Here is a 6,019-nt window from a genome sequence, read left to right as displayed (position 1 = left end):
GGATCAAGTTCAAGTCTGTCCCTTGCTGCTCATCCTTCCCTCCCTCCCCCATCCCACATTCTGCCCCTTCTCTGGTGGGCATTGATCTGCCTCCCCCCTGCGCATTCCCTCCAACAGCTTTCGCTCCCAGCAAGCAACAGAGAATGGTCTATCAGCACCCCCCTCTTTTGTCATTCAACTGTAGTCATCAATACAAATTATGTCCCATGATCACTGTCTGATGTTTGAATGGAGAGCTTGTTGCACTCTGTTCGCAATGTCTCCTCCCCGGTTTATTCTCCTGCAACCCTGGCTGGATTCCCACTCATCAGCCCTTGGTGATGCACTATTTCCCTATGCATATAACTCACCACCATGCTCCCTGAGCCAACGGGGACACTACACTCTCCCTTTCATGCCCATACCACTGGGCAATTACAATCTCATCACCTCAAATATCATGGGGATAAAAACGGCCAAAAAGCACCATGCGGTGTACTCTGAAACGCAGAGGGCTACATATTACCTTCCTGCAAGAATCCCACAAAACTGAATCTGAGATCAGAAGACTTCAAACACGCTGGCATGGACAACTCTTCTCCACAAACTACTCAGCTTTGGCTAGGGAGCCCTAATATGGGTTAGAGCGGTGGTTCTATTTCAACTGCACAATGTGGAACTAGATGAAGAGGGAAGATATATACCAGTTGAGCAAAACGCTTCACATACAGCTGGTGGTGCTTGATGGCATAAAGCTCCCAAAGAGGAACAGATTGCATTCTTTCACGGAATGATAGAATACTCAATCGCAGTGCCCTGGATATTGGGTGGCAACATTAACTGCATCCTGTCAAACCAGTTGAGACCACTCCTTTGCCCACTGCCCCACGCATTAGCGATGAGATGCACTGCTTACTAGATGTGTTGGCTCCAAGACCTATTCTTAGAAGACATCTAGCGCAAGCACCACCCAATTTCTCGAATGTACTCCTTTTACCCTCTTTCCCCATGACTTTCATGTATCCCTTGATAGCATTGTTTGCTCAGGCTTTCTCAGTACCTCCTCACAACTGGACTATTTGGGCCGAAAAGTATTTGACCATCAGACCTTTGTTGCAGGCCTCTGGTGCAGGACCCCAAGCCCCTATACCCACCAAGCTGATTACTGCCGCCCTCTCTACTTGAAGACCAGCCTGTTTGAGCCTATTTCCAGGGTGAGATCTCTTCTTTTTATGCCCACAATGATAGCACAGTGTCTTCTGGGGCCATTGAATGGGATGCCTTAAAGGTCACGAGCAGAGGTGCCTCCTTTGGCGCAGTGGTCAGGGAATGCAAAACCGTGGAAAGGAAGCTTATGGGCTACAAAGACTCCATGCTCCCCTTGGACACCAAAACACTGTGGAGTGACGCTGACAGAGAGATGCTCATGTCGCTGCAATCAGAAAGAATTCTCATACATCATGCTGTATTCCGCACTCTCCACACTGATTGGCACATTACTTACACCAGAGCCTCATCCCACATCCTCACACCCTCCTTCAACATCTTCATACATTAGGAACTGTCAACTGCCTCATCACTTGGCTATCAGGGGCACTGCAAGACCTCATACAGGTGACCCTCGTGAAAATTAAGAAACAGACCTGGGCAGATCACTTCCTGAAAAAGATTGAGATAGAATCCAAGCCTGCCAGCTGACAGTATTGTGAAATGCCAAATATAAGTTCATGATATTCTCTGTGCTCCACATGGTATACCTAACCCCAGAGAGTATTAATAGATAGTTTCCTGGTTCAAACGCAACCTATCCCCTCTGCCTAATGCGGAACGCTGACCTGCACTACATGTACTGGGCATGTGCTTCACTTACACCTTACTGGTCGGCGATATCCTTCCCCCTCATGCAACTAACTGACCTGGTGCCTCTCTATACTTGGCAAGTCTCTGCCCTGGGCAACTTCCGGCAACCTGCAGGGTGGCGGGTCGAGGCACGCTTCCTAGACCTGACCATACTCCTGGAGTGATGCCTCATAACGTGTCACAGGTGGGCTAACAAACCTCTGACTTTCGCAGTGTGGAAACTCTTGACCCTGGCCTGGGCCGAGGCTGAGGGCACGGCGCTTCACAGGGAAGATGTGAGAGGGTTTTGTCAATATGCTATTGCAATGGAATGGGACACCCTGCTCCTTTTGTTCTAGGATCAAGAAATAACTGCCCCAGACTCATCCTAAATCCCGCCTTTATAGTGGGCTGACACCACATTATGCACAACGGGCTCCTGCTGGTGCACTCTCCACAGTTGCCTAGCCCTTCCAGGGTATTCAGACAAAATATTGAAATTAAAATATCGTCCTGCCAAAATATTGTGAAATGGAAATATCATCAGTAAGAATATCCATTTTAAGGTAAGTAATATACATTTTTTAAATATCCAAGTCATTAATTGTTTACAAAAATATATTTGGTTATAATATCGTTTTTTAATTATTGTTAGGTATTTTAGTATATATTTTGAATGTATATGATGTAAAGTTTTTGTATAAATATTGTTTACGTTTTTTAATATAGTTACATTTATAGTAGTTATTAAATTAAATGCAATTAATTTTTGTGATTTTTAGTACCGTAGCGGATGGGGTTTTTTAGGGATACAGTGTGGGAAGTAATTAATCTTAAATTAATACGACTTATTTAATTGATAACCAATTATACTAATTGTGCAATACAGTTGGCTGAATTACATTTTAGTAGCAGATTGTTGGGTGTATGGGGTACAAGTTGGGAAGTAATTTATTTGAATGAATTCCTAATTAGTTGTTAATTAATAATATTTATTTAATTGACAATTAATTATGTTAATTGTGTAAATAATTTGTTTAAATGTTAGGTGTGGATTGTGGGTTTTTTAGGGGTACGGGGTGGGAAGTAAATTAATTCTAATGAATTAATAATTAGTTGTTAATGAATATTAATTATGTAATTGATAATTAATTATGTTAATTTTGTAATTACATTTTTATACAAAAATTTTAGGTGTGGGTTTTGGGTTTTGTAGGGGTATAGCGTGGGAAGTAAGCACATTTTAATTAAATAAGGATTCTTGTTTTAACCTATATTAATTATTAAATTGATATTTATTTATTTTATATGTGTAATTAATTTTTTGTTAGGTTAAATGTTAGGAGCGTGTTGCGTGGGGTTATTTTGTGGGAAGTAAATTAATTCTAATTTAGGAAAAATTCATTTTTAATTTATGATAAAATAGATTTTTTAACACATTTGTTTAATACATTTTTTTATTTAACTGAAAAATATTTTTGCAGTTTAATTATAATTAATATGTGCAGTTATTTATATTTATTTAACATTGTAATATGTATTTATTGAATACATTTTTAATATAACATATTTGCATTTCGTTTTTTACATATTTATGTTTTTATTTGTTTTCTATGTTTTTGTAATTATTTTATTATGTTGAGGAGAAGTTCTTTGTTTCTAAGGTTGCACTGACTGGAGTGGGATTAGTAAGTGTTACCCCTCTGTAGTCTAACCCTGTCCCTAATGTTGCACTCATAGGAGTGGGAAAAGTAAATTTTACCCCTCTGCAATCCCTCACCAATCCAACACTTTCCCTACTGTACCACTGACTCGAGTGGGAATCGTTAAATTTTTCCTCTTTATAATCCAAAACTTTCCCTACTGTTAAAGTTATTGGAGTTGGAATAGTACATTTTACCCCTCCCCAATCCAACACTTTCCCTACTTTTGCCCTTACTGGAGTTGGAATAATAAATTGTAGCCCTCTGCTATTCTGCACCTTCCTTACTGTTGCACAGACTGGAGTGGAAATAGTACATTTTACCACTCTGCAATTCAACACTTTTCCTACTGTTGCACTGACTGAAGTGGGAATAGTAAATGCTATCCATCCACAATCCAACACTTTCTCTACTAGTGTTCTCATAGGAGTGGGAATAGTAAATGTTACCCCTCCGCAATACAACACTTTTCCTACTGTTGCACTGACTGGAGTGGGAATAGTACATTTTACCACTCCGCAATTCAATACTTTCCCTACTGTTGCACTGACTGGAGTGGGAATAGTAAATGTTATCCCGCCACAATCCAACACTTTCTCTACTGTTGCATTCATTAGCAGGGAATAGTCAATGTTACCCCTCCACAATCCAACACTTTCTCTACTGTTGCACACATTGCAATAGGAATAGTTAATTTTATCCCTCCGCAATCCAACACTTTTCCTACTGTTGCACTGACCGGAGTGGGAATAGTAAATTTTACCCCTGTGTGATGTAACAGTTTTCCTACAGTTGCTTTGCCTGAAGTGGGGGTAGTAAATTCTATACTTCCTTAGTACAACACGTTGCCTACTTTTGTATAAATCGTAGTGGTAATTGTATATGTATTAAATGTACAATTTAATAATTTATTTAAAATTGTTACAATTCATATTATTATGTTTTGCTTATTTGAAATTATAATATTGATACTTATTAATGTTTGTAATGTGTAAAATATTTTTATTAAAATATAAGAAATGTATGTTGTTTACTTTTTTGTTTTAAATAAAATGATTTGCTATTGGTGTATATCTGAAATTACAATATAAATTAAAAATTTTAGTTTAATAATAGTTTTAACTAGATATATATAAATATATGTAAATCTATAATACTATATATGTGTCTCTAACTTTTTTAAATACGTTTATTTGCTATATTTGTTGAAATATATATTAAATCTATTTTATTTTTATTAAATTAATGTTATCATTTAATATTTTTAATATTTAGGGCACGATTATGATGTTTAGCAGACTCATGCCTGCCTGACACCGTGGAGGTGCCGACACCTCAATACAATGCGACCCCACATGGTGCAGTCGCATACTCCCATTTCTCTATAGGAGATTGTGCTGCAGCCATAAACCGGCCATAACACAAACTCCCATTGAGAAATGGGAGCCTGGGTAAATCCCTGCACCATATGGCTGGTACCTCATGGTGCCTGCCACACGGTGCAGGGATTTTCAGGGGGCACCATACATCCCCCTTTGTCCCCAACCGGAGGGCCAGGGGAGAAGGGGGCCCCCATAGGCCCTTTCCGACAGCAAATCAATGTCAGAAAGGCCAACATAGATTTGCTCTTGGAAAGTGCCCTCATAATTCCGAAGACGGAAGCACCTTCCTCAGGGGATTATCCAACTGGCCAAATGGCTCTTGAGACGGTCAAAAGTCAGCTGGAAAGACAGGACGGTTTGAATTCCGAACGCCGTAATTGTAATACTCAGTGAACTCAAACCAAGGATGTCGGGTGGCAAGCCTTCTGAGTGACATTCTAAATATTCCACTAATATTTAAATGTTTATATATATATATATTACCTACTGGCAGTCGCCAGTAGGTATATATAGTTAGGATTTTTTCTCTATGGGATTTTTGAAAATTCTATGTCTAATAACTTTGGCGTTTGTGGACGGAATTGGCTGAAATTTTCAGGAAAATGGCACATTTTGTTTCTGAGCAGCCCTTGAAAATTTGGGGGGGGTTCGTCAAGGGGGGGCCGAGAAAAAAGGGGGGTCCCAAAACGTGTTTTTAACATTGAGTTTTCCATAGGGCGGTTGGCCTCACTTTTAGCCCGAACGGCTGAATGGATTTGCACGAAACTTGGCAAAATTGTAGGGACTGGTAGCCCGATGTGCCTTTTGTAGGTCTCAATATATGTGCTCCAGTGGATTTTGAGAAATTAACGTTTAAAAAAAGATATATATCTGTAACAGCGGACCTGGCAGCGTCCCAGGACGCGTACTTTACGCGCAACGGAGCTTTGTGAAGCGAAGCTGATTGGTTCTCCGGCGTCTGTCAACATTCCAAAAAGTCCGTAGCGGCCGCCATCTTGTCTCTCGGTAGGATCGAGAGACAAGAGGAGGTCAAAACAAAGGGGGAAATAACTATAAGGGGGCATAGTAGATCCTCGCTGACCCCCTAGGTTTGATGTGGAGGTTTTAAAAGGGCCC

This window comes from Lissotriton helveticus, chromosome 9 (genome assembly GCF_964261635.1).
Source record: "Lissotriton helveticus chromosome 9, aLisHel1.1, whole genome shotgun sequence".
Classification (NCBI taxonomy): domain Eukaryota; kingdom Metazoa; phylum Chordata; class Amphibia; order Caudata; family Salamandridae; genus Lissotriton; species Lissotriton helveticus.
This window is presented reverse-complemented; position numbering follows the sequence as displayed.